Here is a 17,610-nt window from a genome sequence, read left to right as displayed (position 1 = left end):
AATGCACGAAAGTAAGGCTGGTCATGAGGCTAAGTAAAACTGAGGATGCAGTCATTTGAACAGCGGACCTCCGAGTAGCAGCAGGACGGCAGTGGATTCCATCAGAAGCTGTTCAGAGTGCAAAGTCTTCTCATTCAGAGATGTGGTTGGGCAAGTACAGCATGGGAGAGCAGGGCTCGGACTCATCCCAAAAGCTCCCCTATAGCACAAAGCAACATCAGAGCAGAAGAGACGGCTAGTAGTAGAGGAAGAGCGACATGCTAAAGCCGTCTCAATGGCCAAGCAGGGTAGACGGACCTACTGGGAAAGCCTGGAGAAGAAAAAGCTCAACTGGTATGACATCTGGCAGATGGAGGGAGCACGGCTGAGTTTTATCATCAGAGCCACGTACAACCTGCTATTGTCCCCCCTAAATCTGAAAACCTGGTACGGAGAAAATCCTGCCTGTTCCCTGTGAGAAGCACCTGCATCTCCTAGGCACATCCTATCAGGGTGTACTCTAAGTCTCGCCCAAGGACGCTATACATAACGGCATAACCTACTCAGAGAGCTTGCATTAACACTGGAACAGAGGCGAACGACCACAAACACCAGCAGGAAAGGTCCACTTTACAAACAACACCAAATAATGCAAGCATCCTGCAGTCGGCTTGAGATTGGAAATTTAAAGTAGACCTTGATAAAAAGCTTGTGTTTCCCTCAGAAATTATGGCTACAACATTGCGGCCAGACATGGTCCTGTTGTCTCCAACAGCAAAGCCGGACCTGACGGTACCATGGGAAGAAAGGGTTGAAGAGGCTTACGAGAGAGAAAAAAAACAAATATTCAGACCTGGCAGCTGATGCATCCCAGAACTGCTGGAAGACCAGTATTTTCCCAGTAGAGGTGGGATGCAGGGGATTTGTTGCCACATCTACAATCAGTCTGTTGAGAAAAATGGGGGTGAAGGGTCGCTCCCTCCAACAGGCTATCAGGTCCATGTCAAGTGTTGGCGAAAAAAGCAGCAACTGGCTCTGAATTAAGCGTAAGTACCCCCAACTGGGCAGTAAGATAGAAAAAATGGTATGCGCTCAGACTTAGGCCTGACTCAGGGAAAAGGACATCCCTGCCATGCAGAGTCCAATGGGATATGGAGGGTATGGCATGGAGGGGGGTATACCCGGGACGCTGGATACACCGTTGAGCCCTCTACGGACGTCGTGGGCTTCAATTAACGAAACGTTGAAGCAGGTTGCCCACCCAATGACCCCAATGACATACTTACCCTCCCTTTCACCACTCCACACCAACTATCATCAAGATTGTTCCTACTTGCGAAAGGGATTGAAACATCTAGTTCTATTTGCTTTACTTTTGTAGTGTGGAATATTTAAAAAAAGATTGAGCGAAATTAGTCAAACAGTGAATAATGATAGGGATAAGAAACAATTCATTATTAACCATCAGGAATTTATTTATGCTGTCTTTAAATTGAAGTTGGGTGATAATTTGTTTTTGGCGACACCTCGTGGCCACGATAATTCATTACGTTATGCTGATAACGCAGCAGGATGAATGATGTGGACACATTTGTTACTTGATACTTTCTGATGTGTTTATGCCTTGAAGACTTTGTATGTGTAAGTAATATGCAACTATAATAATTTAGTATTTTTTATATATTGTTTATATATTTAAATTGTTCAAATAAGGACACATTACATACTGTATGTCTAGCTTGTGTGCTTAGCTTTTGTGTAACTGCTATCTCCTTGTAGGCTATAGTCTACCCTGTTTACTTTTTAAAAATTGATATGACTAAAATAAAGAAAAAAGGACTGACTAATAACCGAATCGTACAAAAAACGATGCAAAGTTGCATTCAATTAATTTGATGCAGATACCTCAAAATGTAAACACACCTTTAAATGTAAGCAGCACATACAACTATTGAATTCTCCACGTGTGCTGCGCTATTAGAGGTAAAGCACAACAATTGTAACATTTTGAGCATTAATATTGTTTAAAAATTTGGATTTAGACTTTAGACCGTGTCTACACTAAGTCGTTTAACCCCTTAAACGAATAATTATTTAGCCAAAGCCCTGTTTCAGCCACACTAAACCAACGTTTAAAGGTCCTCCTGCTCTGACAAATTTTTACACGATTTCACTCAGAGGGTTGTTGCGTTTTTGCCCGCAAACATGAGATCATCTTGTTTTTTATTTGAAACCAACCAGTAAAATTTAACCAACAATTAGACAAAATGTTGGTATCGATCTGATACCAATAAATACAGCCAAAGTGTTGCCGATAGACACTTTTTCACCCGCAGATCCTCAATTCGATTTGTTGATCATGATTATAATCTGAATAAAGCAAATAGTTTAGGCAAACAAAAATTTGATCATCAAACTTGTATTTGTTGAAAATATAAACAGCTGAGATAGGCTCCAGCAGCCCCCGCGAGCCCAAAAGGGACAAGCGGTAGTAAATGGATGGATGGATAAAACAATATTAGGACCATTTTACCAAATTTGTGCCATAAAATGATAAAATTATTGTAAAAAAAATGTATTAAGCAAAATTTCCTGCATATGGATCTAATTCAAGTAAAGTACCAATGATTGTCACACACACACTACGTGGGGTGAAATTTTTCCCCTGCATTTGACCCATCCCCTTGATCACCCCATGGGAAGTGAGGGGAGCAGTGGGGTGCAGCGGTGCCGCGCCCGGGAATCATTTATGGTGATATAACCCCCAATTCCAACCCTTGATGCTGAGTGTCAAGCAGGGAGGTAACGGGTCTTATTTTTATAGTCTTTGGTATGACTCGGCCAGCTTTTGGACTCTCAACCTACCGATCTCAGGGTGGACACTCTAAACACTAGGCCACTGAGTAGGTTAATAAATTTAATAAATATTTAATAAATACAAATAAAATAATCCACACTACCTTTAAGATTTAAATAACAGCATCCGTCCCCACGTTCTACAATTAAACTTCCACATGAAATATCATTGAATTGAAAAATTTTTAATCTTACATATTGAACTCTACTTTAAAAATAAATGTTAAAATGCCCTCCTTAATTGTGTTACTGGGTTTTTACTCAGTCCTGTTACCTGAACACTTGATGGCCTCTGAAAGAATTGTCACGGTCCACAAAAAGTCTTAAGATTCTTTGCAGGCCAAAAGTAACTGATTTATTTTTTAATATGTAACGATATTTTGACCGTTGTGGTCCTAATACCTATATTGTAGTTTTTTTTTTTTACAAGTGTTTTGTTGACTCACTGTAGTTAAATGCTTAAAGCCACCATTCCATTTCCATAAATGCTATGTAGCTATATTGTTTATGCATGTGCTTATTCGATATTAATATTCTGTCACTTAAATGAGTCATTTGGGCTTAGGAAATTTGTACAAAAATGAAAGAACGCTCCCCGAGATGAGAAAATACCTGTTGTCAGTAGTCCAATATGTTGTTTTTTAGGTTAAGAGTTAGAAAAAAAGACATTTATGCTTAGTTTTAGAGAGCTACAAAAATCAATATTGCCAAATATGTAAACTAAAGCAAAAAGTACTATAGTCTCATTCAAATACTTTGTGTCTTCCCCCCATAAAAAACGCTCCTATGGCAATTCTTATGTAAACAACATACAAATATTTAAAATAAAACAATGTGAACACAACAAAAACACACAGATATTGGTGAAAAATAAACATAGAAAAGAACTGATTTCATCAGGCCAGTATCGAGCAGATACTAAGACAACCAAGAGCATCGATATTGAACCCAAGTTCTAGCCGTATATGTCTAGAAAGGAGGATATTTTATGTTATGCTTTTATGTTTAAGTTTCACTCTTCTACTCCAAAAAGGACCTAGAGGCAACTCACGATTTCCAATTGATCAACTTTTTTTTTTTCCAACTTTAAGCTTTGTTGGTTTAATTTCAGTTGATCTTCAAAATCATCAGCAGGTTGTAAACCTTTAAACCACAAAAGATGTTAATGTGATTGCACAGGTATTTTCAAACAACTTTTTACAAATGCTTTTAAACCTCTGAATAATGTTTTAAAGTTTCAATACAATGTTTTAACTTTTAGCAAGAGTTAAACATGCATTTATCCTTTAAACTTTCTATATAATGTTTTAACTTTTAGCAAAACATGAATTTATCCTTTAACCATCTAAATGTTCTAAACTGTCAACATATTGTTTTAACTTTAAACCACTAAAACTTAAGCTTTAAACTTTTATGTGTGTTTCAAAGGCCTACTGAAATTAGATTCTTATTTAAACAGGGATAGCAGGTCCATTCTATGTGTCATACTTGATCATTTCGCGATATTGCCATATTTTTGCTGAAAGGATTTAGTAGAGAACATTAACGATAAAGTTTGCAACTTTTGGTCGCAAATAAAAAAGCGTTGCCTGTACTGAAAGTAGCAGACGATGTGCGCGTGACGTCACCGGTGTGAGGGCTCCTCACATCGTTTATAAATATAGCCTCCACCAGCAAGAGCTATTCGGACCGAGAAAACGACAATTTCCCCATTAATTTGAGCGAGGATGAAAGGTTCGTGGATGAGGAAAGCTAGAGTGAAGCACTTTTAAAAAATAAAAAAAAAGGCGACGGCTCCAGGCGGCGGCAGTGGGAGCGATTCAGATGTTAGACACATTTACTAGGATAATTCTGGAAAATCTCTTATCTGATTATTGTATACATGTTTTAGTGAGATTATAAAGTCATACCTGAAAGTCGGAGGGCTGCGGTTAACGCCAGTGTCTCTGAGAGAAGCCGGAGCCAAGATCCCAGCTGCCTTTTTGACAGCTACAGGAGGAGGTCGCATAATCCACTCAAGTCTCCGGTAAGAGCTTACTTAATATCACAATTTTCCCATCCAAAAACTTGTTGGTTGACGTAGAGAAACAAGTTCCCTTGACCGCTCTGTGTTAAAGCTTCACAACAAAAAGAAACACCGGCTGTGTTTCGGTGCTAAAGGCAGCTGCAATCCACCGCATTCAACCAACAGCATTCTTCTTTATAGTCTACATTATTAATTGAACAAATTGCAAAAGATTCAGCAACACAGATGTCCAAAATACTGTGTAATTGTGCGATGAAAAGAGACGACTTTTAGCCGTAAGTGGTGCTGGGCTAATATGTCCCCTTCAACCATTAACGTCACAAACACGCGTCATCATTCCGACATTTTCAACAGGAAACTCTGCGGGAAATTTAAAATTGCAATTTAGTAAACTAAACCGGCCGTATTGGCATGTGTTGCAATGTTAATATTTCATCATTGATATATAAACTATCAGACTGCGTGGTGGGTAGTAGTGGGTTTCAGTAGGCCTTTAAACAACTTGCTTTTAACTGGTCAAACACAGTATGAAATCAAAGCTCAAAAGGTAAATACAGTAAAGCAGTGGTTCAACTTGAACCCAGCAGTTCAAACAAACAAATTAAGAAGTTCTGTTAGCAAATTAACAAGCTTGCAGGTTCAAGTTAAGCTTAACAAACAAAGCATTTCGATCATCATTAATTAAAAAAGCATATTCACCGACCATTGGTGTGTTTGGAGAAACTTGTTGAGGGGATCTTGCAGTTGTGGCTGCTTGCTGCGGTTCTTTCTGTGGTGAATGAGTGACTGAACCTCCTTTCTTTTCAGGTGCCTTCAATTAGGAATTTGGCGGCCATTTTACCTTGGCATTCTGGGAATTGTAGTTTCCACTGATTTTGACCAAGGAGGGCATGGATTACTGTCACTTCTGAGTTTTAACTCCACAATGTTTTTGCTTCAATTATTATTAACTTGAATTAATTATACACATATTACTATTTAATATTATAAATAATATAATTGGAAAAGCAAATCAAACAAAGTCACAACATCCTAAGTCAAAACTCAACCAATTGGGTTGAGTTTTTTCTTGCCCTGATGTGGGATCTGAGCCGTGGATGTCGTTGTGGCTTGTGCAGCCCTTTGAGACACTTGTGATTTAGGGCTATATACGTAAACATTGATTGATTGATATAATTAAGAAATATATAGTAAAAAGTATATTTGATAGGTACAAAAAAGAGGCAAAAACATGAAATAACTTCCAGGTGTAATGTGTTTATATAAATTGCATTTGATGAAATGGTGAGTGGGTTTATGATTATCATATTTCAGGTGATTATATATTGTATTGGTGATCAAAAAATAGGTTATTATATCTGAATGATGGAGCAGAACATTATAAGTGCTCCTTTTTGGTCACACAAAATGTTTTTTGTATTTTATTATAACAATTTTGCTTCTTTCTGCTCCTTTTCGGTCACACAAAATAGTTTTTGTATTTTATTATAACAATTGTTTTTTTGTTTTTGTTTTTTTCCACAAAAAATATATATTACATTGGGAATTGTATTTTTATTGTTCTTTAAATTGTGTAGATGAAGTGTATTTTTGATTTCTTGTCTCCCTAGGAAAGCCTCGGGATTCCCCGGCAAGAGCTGGAGGAAGTGGCTGGGGAGAGGAGAGTCTGGGCTTCCCTGCTTAGGCTGCTGTCCCCGCGACCTGACCTCGGATAAGCAGGAGAAAATAGATGGATGTATCCGAAATTAATAAATAAATAAATAGTACATATATTTATTTTTATTAAATAGTATTTTTTAATTCATATATATAGTATTTGGATTGATAAATATTAATATTTACTATATCATATATCAGTACCATTATTTTTACACTTTTGTTAAAAAGGTAAAATGTTGAAATATTCTTTAAATAATGCTTTTATACAGTAAATACATGTTTAGACTACATTTATAAAAGGTATGTTTACATTATCTGTCAAGAAAAACAAATGTTTCCTAAACAATTTAGTTCAGACTTCCAGCTTCCACTGTTTAGGTGAGACATTATCCTCACAAGTGTACCATACAAAGAATTTAAAGCATTTGTTTTTAGAGAAAATATGGCTATATTGACCCTTTCCTTCCAAATATTTAGACAAATCTACAGTATAGGGATGAGTGATGAAGTCATTTTTTTAAGGTTTTGCTCCCTCGTAGGAGACATCAAGGGCAAATAAAGGACTCAATCACAATTTGGTAAAAAATGGTGAAAAACATGAAGACTATTATGTGTACAAAAATACATTGCGTTGAAAAAACCTAACATTCTATTCAAAATGCACAATGGACTTTGCAGTATTCTATTCCCGTCAGGGAGAGAACATCAATTAAATCTAACATCTATATTTTTAATTGGCGGATACATCTTGTTTAAAAGTCTATTGACCCCACAGCCGTGACCAATTTTTAGGAAGCCCATATAATCATGTTTAATTTAGGGAAATGTGCCACTTTTGCGGCAAAATACACAAAGACATTGTCCCTGTGGTACAATGAGCCAGACTGTCAGCACAGGCCCTGGCCTTTAAATGGCCTTTTAATGTCTTTTCTATTCACATCCATCTTGCAGACGCGTTGGGGAGATATTTGTGAATGTGGAGGTCCAAAAGAAAACACAAGTATACTGATATATAGCCGCCAGCCCACATCCTCTCTGCGCCGACAACGTTCAACTTTAGCCTCCAGTTTGACTTTAGCCTGTGGCAACGTGAGCTGATTTAGACCTTTAATGGCCGTTAATACAGCATGGAGACACGGCTTTTGTTCACCAATATAAATGAGCATAAAATGGACATTGGGAGAGCAAGGACGGAGGCCGACAAAACTGATGTTATTTCATTTCCCTGACACTGAAAAAAAAAAAATCCACATGACAAAAAGGCCCTTTCATTGCAAGCTGCAGGGGATCCTTGGGCAGCCAGTGGAGAAGACACTGAGGGCTGGTGGAAATGTACACAATACAAATAAAAATAACATGTAAGTGGCCCCGACTAGACGGTGGCATCATGGCGGTCAGCAAGGGCAATTATATTACAATCGCTTCTTCTGTGTCGAGAATGAGCTCCACTGTGGCGGAGTGTTTGATCTGCACCACGTGCATCTATCTTCCAGTGCAAGCACACCTGACACACCTGACACACCTGACACGCTGCAGCATGATCCACCCTGCCTCTCATCAAGTGACACACATATTCAGAGAAAATGGCGTATGTGTTCTTATTGTTTGTTCTTTTTCAGTGCTTTTGTGTATCCTTGAACAACACACACACACACACACACACTTTTTCATGGCATTATGTTTGTCCATTCATACACACACATATTGTAAACATCTGATTGTCCATTGCATGCTAACAATGTTAATGTGTATGCTTCTTTATCATACAGCCATGATGTCAACATATTTGTTTTCTCCACATACACACATCATGTTGACATGTCTGTCCATTCACACACACACACACACGCACGCACGCACGCACACACACACACACACATACACACACACACACACACACACACACACACACACACACACACACACACACACACACACACACACACACACACACACACACACATCTTAATATTTGTCCATTAACACACAAACACAATGCAAACTTGTATACTTCTTTATCATACAGCCATAATGTCAACATGTTTGTCTCTTCACACACACCCATCATGTTGCCATGTCTGTCCATTCACACACACACACACACACACACACACACACACACACACACACACTCACACACACGCACGCACACGCACGCACGCGCGCGCACACACACACCCACACGTCCTAATGTTTGTCCATTAACATACAAACATAATGCAAACTTGTATAGTTCTTTATCATACAGCCATAATCAATCAATCAATCAATCAATGTTTATTTATATAGCCCCAAATCACAAATGTCTCAAAGGACTGCACAAATCATTACGACTACAACATCCTCGGAAGAACCCACAAAAGGGCAAGGAAAACTCACACCCAGTGGGCAGAGAGAATTCACATCCAGTGGGACGCCAGTGACAATGCTGACTATGAGAAACCTTGGAGAGGACCTCAGATGTGGGCAACCCCCCCTCTCTAGGGGACCGAAAGCAATGGATGTCGAGCGGGTCTAACATGATACTGTGAAAGTTCAATCCATAGTGGCTCCAACACAGCCGCGAGAGTTCAGTTCAAGCGGATCCAAGACAGCAGCGAGAGTCCCGTCCACAGGAAACCATCTCAAGCGGATCAGCAGCGTAGAGATGTCCCCAACCGATACAGGCGAGCGGTCCATCCTGGGTCTCGACTCTGGACAGCCAGTACTTCATCCATGGTCATCGGACCGGACCCCCTCCACAAGGGAGGGGGGGACATAGGAGAAAGAAAAGAAGCGGCAGATCAACTGGTCTAAAAAGGAGGTCTATTTAAAGGCTAGAGTATACAGATGAGTTTTAAGGTGAGACTTAAATGCTTCTACTGAGGTAGCATCTCGAACTGTTACCGGGAGGGCATTCCAGAGTACTGGAGCCCGAACGGAAAACGCTCTATAGCCCGCAGACATTTTTTGGGCTCTAGGAATCACTAATAAGCCGGAGTCTTTTGAACGCAGATTTCTTGCCGGGACATACGGTACAATACAATCGGCAAGATAGGCTGGAGCTAGACCGTGTAGTATTTTATACGTAAGTAGTAAAACCTTAAAGTCACATCTTAAGTGCACAGGAAGCCAGTGCAGGTGAGCCAGTACAGGCGTAATGTGATCAAACTTTCTTGTTCTTGTCAAAAGTCTAGCAGCCGCATTTTGTACCAACTGTAATCTTTTAATGCTAGACATGGGGAGACCCGAAAATAATACGTTACAGTAATCGAGACGAGACGTAACAAACGCATGGATAATGATCTCGGCGTCTTTAGTGGACAAAATGGAGCGAATTTTAGCGATATTACGAAGATGAAAGAAGCCCGTTTTAGTAACGCTTTTAATGTGTGACTCAAAGGAGAGAGTTGGGTCGAAGATAATACCCAGATTTTTTACAGAGTCACCTTGTTTTATTATTTGGTTGAGCTGCTACCTTACCGTGGTAGAGGAGTTTGCGTGTCCCAATGATCCTAGGTGCTATGTTGTCTGGGGGCTTTCATGCCCCCTGGTAGGGTCTCCCAAGACAAACAGGTCCTAGGTGAGTGATCAGACAAAGAGCAGCTCAAAGACTTCTATGGAATTACAACAAAATGAACCCAGATTTCCCTCGCCCGGACGTGGGTTCACCTGGGCCCCGCTCTGGAGCCAGGCCCGGAGTTGGGGCACGATGGCGAGCGCCTGGTGGTCAGGCCTGTCCCCATGGGGCCCGGCCGGGCACAGCCCGAAGAGGCAACGTGGGTCATCCCTACAATGGGCTCACCACTCATAGGAGGGGCCATAGAGGTCGGGTGCATTGTGAGCTGGGCGGCAGCCGAAGGCAGGGCACTTGGCGGTCCGATCCTCGGCTACAGAAGCTAGCTCTTGGGACGTGGAACGTCACCTCACTGGGGGGGAAGGAGCCTGAGCTAGTGCGCGAGGTAGAGAAGTTCCGGCTGGATATAGTCGGACTCAACTCGACGCACAGCAAGGGCTCTGGAACCAGTTTTCTCGAGAGGGACTGGACCCTCTTCCACTCTGGCGTTGCCGGCAGTGAGAGGCGACGGGCTGGGGTGGCAATTCTCGTTGCCCCCCGGCTCAAAGCCTGCACGTTTGAGTTTAACCCAGTGGACGAGAGGGTAGCTTCCCTTCGCCTTCTGGTGGGGGGACGGGTCCTGACTGTTGTTTGTGCTTACGCACCAAACAGCAGTTCAGAATACCCACCCTTTTTGGGTACACTCGAGGGAGTACTGGAAAGTGCTCCTCCGGGTGATTCCCTTGTCCTACTGGGAGACTTCAACGCTCATGTTGGCAACGACAGTGAAACCTGGAGAGGCGTGATTGGGAAGAATGGTCGCCCGGATCTAAACCCGAGTGGTGTTTTGTTATTGGACTTTTGTGCTCGTCACGGATTGTCCATAACAAACACCATGTTCAAACATAAGGGTGTCCATATGTGCACTTGGCACCAGGACACCCTAGGCCGCAGTTCCATGATCGACTTTGTAGTTGTGTCATCGGATTTGCGGCCTTATGTTTTGGACACTCGGGTGAAGAGAGGGGCGGAGCTTTCTACCGATCACCACCTGGTGGTGAGTTGGCTGCGATAGTGGGGGAGGATGCCGGACAGACCTGGCAGGCCCAAGCGCATTGTGAGGGTCTGCTGGGAACGTCTGGCAGAGTCTCCTGTCAGAGAGAGTTTCAATTCACACCTCCGGGAGAACTTTGAACATGTCACGAGGGAGGTGCGGGACATTGAGTCCGAGTGGACCATGTTCCGAACCTCTATTGTCGAGGCGGCTGATTGGAGCTGTGGCCGCAAGGTTGTTGGTGCCTGTCGTGGCGGTAATCCCAGAACCCGTTGGTGGACACCAGCAGTGAGGGATGCCGTCAAGCTGAAGAAGGAGTCCTATCGGGTTCTTTTGGCTCATAGGACTCCGGAGGCAGTGGACGGGTACCGACGGGCCAAGCGGTTTGCAGCTTTAGCGGTCGCGGAGGCAAAAACTCGGACATGGGAAGAGTTCGGGGAAGCCATGGAAAACGACTTCCGGACGGCTTCGAAGCGATTCTGGACCACCATACGGCGCCTCAGGAAGGGGAAGCAGTGCACTATCAACACCGTGTATGGTGCGGATGGTGTTCTGCTGACTTCGACTGCGGATGTTGTGGATCGGTGGAGGGAATACTTCGAAGACCTCCTCAATCCCACCAACACGTCTTTCTTTGAGGAAGCGGTGCCTGGGGAATCTGTAGTGGACTCTCCTATTTCTGGGGCTGAGGTCGCTGAGGTAGTTAAAAAGCTCCTCGGCGGCAAGGCCCCGGGGGTGGATGAGACCCGCCCGGAGTTCCTTAAGGCTCTGGATGCTGTGGGGCTGTCTTGGTTGACAAGACTCTGCAGCATCGCGTGGACATCGGGGGCGGTACCTCTGGATTGGCAAACCGGGGTGGTGGTCCCTCTCTTTAAGAAGGGGGACCGGAGGGTGTGTTCCAACTATCGTGGGATCACACTCCTCAGCCTTCCCGGTAAGGTTTATTCAGGTGTACTTGAGAGGAGGCTTCGCCGGATAGTCGAACCTCGGATTCAGGAGGAACAGTGTGGTTTTCGTCCTGGTCGTGGAACTGTGGACCAGCTCTATACTCTCGGCAGGGTTCTTGAGGGTGCATGGGAGTTTGCCCAACCAGTCTACATCTGCTTTGTGGACTTGGAGAAGGCATTCGACCGTGTCCCTCGGGAAGTCCTGTGGGGAGTGCTCAGAGAGTATGGGGTATCGGACTGTCTGATTGTGGCGGTCCGCTCCCTGTATGATCAGTGTCAGAGCTTGGTCCGCATTGCTGGCAGTAAGTCGGACACGTTTCCAGTGAGGGTTGGACTCCGCCAAGGCTGTCCTTTGTCACCGATTCTGTTCATAACTTTTATGGACAGAATTTCTAGGCGCAGCCAAGGCGTTGAGGGGTTCCGGTTTGGTGGCCACGGGATTAGGTCTCTGCTTTTTGCAGATGATGTAGTCCTGATGGCTTCATCTGGCCGGGATCTTCAGCTCTCACTGGATCGGTTCGCAGCCGAGTGTGAAGCGACCGGAATGAGAATCAGCACCTCCAAGTCCGAGTCCATGGTTCTCGCCCGGAAAAGGGTGGAGTGCCATCTCCGGGTTGGGGAGGAGACCCTGCCCCAAGTGGAGGAGTTCAAGTACCTAGGAGTCTTGTTCACGAGTGGGGGAAGAGTGGATCGTGAGATCGACAGGCGGATCGGTGCGGCGTCTTCAGTAATGCGGACGTTGTATCGATCCGTTGTGGTGAAGAAGGAGCGGAGCCGGAAGGCAAAGCTCTCAATTTACCGGTCGATCTACGTTCCCATCCTCACCTATGGTCATGAGCTTTGGGTCATGACCGAAAGGATAAGATCACGGGTACAAGCGGCCGAAATGAGTTTCCTCCGCCGGGTGGCGGGGCTCTCCCTTAGAGATAGGGTGAGAAGCTCTGCCATCCGGGAGGAGCTCAACGTAAAGCCGCTGCTCCTCCACATCGAGAGGAGCCAGATGAAGTGGTTCGGGCATCTGGTCAGGATGCCACCCGAACGCCTCCCTAGGGATGTGTTTAGGGCACGTCCAGCTGGTAGGAGGCCACGGGGAAGACCCAGGACACGTTGGGAAGACTATGTCTCCCGGCTGGCCTGGGAACGCCTCGGGGTCCCCCGGGAAGAGCTAGACGAAGTGGCTGGAGATAGGGAAGTCTGGGCTTCCCTGCTTAGGCTGCTGCCCCCGCGACCCGACCTCGGATAAGCGGAAGATGATGGATGGATGGATGGATGGATGGATGGATGGATGGTTGTCAAATGTTAAAGTTGTATTATTAAATAGAGGTCGGTGTCTAGCAGGACCGATAATCAGCATTTCCGTTTTTTTTGGCATTAAGTTGCAAAAAGTTAGCGAACATCCATTGTTTAATTTCATTAAGACACGCTTCCAACTGACTACAGTCCGCCGTGTTGGTCAGCTTTAGGGGCATGTAGAGTTGGGTGTCATCAGCATAACAGTGAAAGCTAATACCGTATTTGCGTATGACGTCACCCAGCGGCAGCATGTAGATGCTGAAGAGTACAGGGCCAAGGACCGAACGCTGGGGAACTCCACACGTTACCTTAACATAGTCCGAGGTCACACTGTTATGGGAGACGCACTGCATCCTATCAGTAAGATAAGAGTTAAACCATGAGAGGGCTGAGTCTGACATACCAATTCGTGTTTTGATACGCTCTAATCAAATATTATGATCGACGGTATCGAAAGCAGCGCTAAGATCGAGGAGCAGCAACATAGATGACGCATCAGAGTCCATCGTTAGCAATAGATCATTAGTCATTTTTGCGAGGGCTGTCTCCGTGGAGTGATTTGCCCTGAAACCGGATTGAAAGGTTTCACATAGATTGTTAAACGCTAAGTGTTCATTTAGCTGCTCTGCAACAATTTTTTCGAGGATTTTCGAAATAAAGGGAAAGTGAGACACCGGTCGGTAGTTTACCATGAGGTCAGGATCGAGGTTAGCTCTTTTAAGGAGAGGATGAATAACCGCTTTTTTGAATGCTAGGGGAACAGTGCCCGAGAAAAGTGATAAGTTTATAATATTTAGCACTGATGGACCTAATAATACAAAAAGCTCCTTAATAAGTTTCCCAGGAAGTGGGTCAAGTAAACATGTTGTTTGTTTTATTCCATTTACACGTTGTAACAATTCTTCTAATGTTATTTCATCAAAACGAGAGAAACTATTTTGGATATTTGCAGTATCCGCCGTATATACAATCGTATCTGTGTTACTATAACCCAGTTGTAGCTGGGACGCATTGTCTTTAATCTCCTTTCTAATAAGTTCAATTTTCTTATTAAAGAACTTCATAAAGTAATCTGCCGAATGGGTGGAGCTACTGGAAGGAGTCCCTTGTTGGGTTAGCAATGCTACTGTACTAAACAAAAATTTTGGATCCATCCATCCCATCCATTTCCTACCGCTTGTCCCTTACGGGGTCGCGGGGGGCGCTGGCGCCTATCTCAGCTTCAATCGGGCGGAAGGCGGGGTACACCCTGGACAAGTCGCCACCTCATCGCAGGATCGTTTTTATTAATGTGGATGAGATTTGAGTAATAATTAGTTTTAGCTAAGGTAAGCATGCGTTTATAAGTTATTAAACTATCACTCCATGCTTGATGGTGCACCTCAAGTTTAGTCGTGCGCCATTTCCGTTCCAGCTTTCTACATAATAATTTCTGAGCTCTAGTTTCTTCAGTAAACCATGGCGTACGCCTTTTTGGAGCCTTTTTTAACTTCAGCGGTGCTATACTATCAATGGTTTCGCGCAGGGCGTTGTTAAAGTTGTTAGTGAGGTTATCAATAGAGCCCACATACTTTGGGAACGGTGCCATTACCGAGGGCAGTAGGTCCGCAAGAGTCGTCGTTGTGGCAGCATTAATGTTGCGGCTGCTATAGCAGTTATTATTATTATTAGTTTGACGAACATGCGTCTGAACTTCGAATTTTATAAGGTAATGATCGGACAATACTTTAGTATACGGGAGTATCGTAACTTTGGAAACGGTGATACCTCTGACAAGCACTAGGTCTATCGTATTACCGCTGCGATGCGTCGGTTCATTTATTATTTGTGTAAGACCACAGCTATCAATTATAGTCTGGAGCGCCACGCACGGTGGGTCCAATGGGGTATTCATATGGATATTAAAGTCCCCCATTATAATTATATTATCGGCGTGCGTCACTAGATCAGCAACAAACTCTGAGAATTCACTAATAAAGTCCGAATAGGGCCCTGGGGGGCGGTAGATAACGGCCAGGCACAGAGGCAGAGGTGTGGCAGACTTCATAGAAAGCACCTCAAACGAGTTATATTTATTATTTAAGTTAGGACTAAAGTTAAAGTTTTCGTTGTATATTAGTGCGACACCCCCTCCCCTTTTGAGGTGACGGGCAATATGCGCATTCGTATAGTTAGGAGGGGATCCCTCATTTATCGCAAAAAAGTCGTCTGGTTTAAGCCAGGTTTCGCTAAGACCGATGACGTTAAGGTCTCTAATGACCTCATTGACTAATAACGTTTTGGGAGACAAAGATCTGATGTTTAAAAAGCCCATATTATAGGTAGTGGGCTGTGTTAAGGAGTTGTTGATAAAATTATCCGTAGTAGCAATATTAATAATGTTGCGTTTGTTATGCGCGGTGTACTTAAAATAATTACGACCATATCTAGGAATTGATATGACGGGAATTTTCAGATTGTCTACTTGGCGCTGCGATAAACTGAACGCATCAAAATTTGCCACCTCAGTAGAACGCATGTCTAACTCTGACGTAGTCATAGACACAGTAGAAAAAACATTTTGTGAGTTGTGTATAATTCTACGAAAATTGCTATGTGTACAGGGATCGTCCAGCCTGGCGCTGGCTAGTTCTAGCTTAACTGACTCCATACCCAGGCTAGCAGGCTCTGTAATTGCCTGTGACCGGGCTTGCTCTAGTGCAGTTAGTCAAATGTGGCTCAATGCGAAGTCTATGTTCCGAGACAAGAGGATAGCGCCTTCCTGGTTAGGGTGAAGGCCGTCTCTCCTCAGCAAGCCAGGTTTGCCCCAGAAAGAGGGCCAATTATCAATAAACGTAAATCCCTGTTGTCTGCAGAAGCTATCCAGCCACTTGTTAAGAGAGACTAATCTGCTATATCTCTCATCATTGCCTCTCCCAGGCAATGATGTCAACATGTTTGTTTAATCACATGCACCCACAATGTTGACATGTCTGTCCATTCACATACACCCCCCCCACACACACACATTGTGCCATGTTATTTGTCCATTCACATACACCCCCCACCCCACACACACACACATTATGCCATGTTATTTGTCCATTCACACACACACACACACACACACACGCACACACACACACACACACACACGCACGCACGCACGCACACCCACACGCGTACACACACACCCACACGTCCTAATGTTTGTCCATTAACATACAATCATAATGCAAACTTGTATACTTCTTTATCATACAGCCATAATGTCAACATGTGTGTCTAATCACATGCACCCATAATGTTGACATGTCTGTCCATTCACATACACCCCCCCCACACACACACACATTATGCCATGTTATTTGTCCATTCACACACACACATACACACACACACACACACACACACACACACACACACTCACACGCACGCATGCACGCACGCACGCACGCACGCACGCACGCACGCACGCACACGCACACACACACACACACGCACACACACACACACTGACGCGCGCGCGCGCGCGCACACACACACACCCACACGTCCTAATGTTTGTCCATTAACATACAAACATAATGCAAACTTGTATACTTCTTTATCATACAGCCATAATGTCAACATGTTTGTTTAATCACATGCACCCACAATGTTGACATGTCTGTCCATTCACATACACCACCCCCACACACACACACACACATTATGCCATATCATTTTTCCATTCACACACACACACACACACACACACACACACACACACACACACACACACACACACACACACACACACACACACACACACACACACACACACACACACACACATTTTTGTTTCTTAATGTTTGTCCATACACACACAAACAATGCAAAGGTGTATATTTCTTTAAAATACAGCCACAATGTCAACATGTCTGTCCATTCACATACACCCATAATGTTGTCATGTCTGTCTATTCACATACTAAACATACACACACGCACACGCACACACACACATACCATGTCATTAGGTTTGTCCAATCACATACACACATAATTTAAACATAATGCAAACATGTATGTTTCCTTAACATAGAGTGCACTTATTGTCAGCATGTCTTTCCATTTACATATGCACACACAATGCAAACATATGCCTGTTCATTCAGATAAACACAAGATGTAAACATTTGATTGTTCATCCAAACACAAAACTAGTGTGAACATGTACGTTTATTTAACATACACTAATAATGTCAACACGTCCGTCTATTCACATACACCCATAATG

At 43.5% G+C, this 17,610-nt stretch overlaps 1 protein-coding gene across 2 annotated transcripts in view; it reads right to left on the bottom strand.

Moving 5' to 3' along the window:
- Positions 1 to 5,654, bottom strand: part of LOC133542813 (homeobox protein aristaless-like 4) — a 71,072-nt gene extending 65,418 nt beyond the window's left edge. For both annotated transcript variants that reach the window (XM_061886998.1, XM_061886999.1), the window contains exon 1: positions 5,565 to 5,654. The gene's annotated coding sequence lies outside the window, so the exon portion shown is untranslated. The remainder of the gene's footprint in view (positions 1 to 5,564) is intronic.
- Between the last annotated feature and the right edge of the window lie 11,956 nt (positions 5,655 to 17,610).

This window comes from Nerophis ophidion, linkage group LG25, assembly GCF_033978795.1.
Source record: "Nerophis ophidion isolate RoL-2023_Sa linkage group LG25, RoL_Noph_v1.0, whole genome shotgun sequence".
In the NCBI taxonomy this organism is placed as follows: domain Eukaryota; kingdom Metazoa; phylum Chordata; class Actinopteri; order Syngnathiformes; family Syngnathidae; genus Nerophis; species Nerophis ophidion.
Note: the sequence above shows the minus strand (reverse complement) of the source record. Positions and strands in the feature narration are given on the sequence as shown.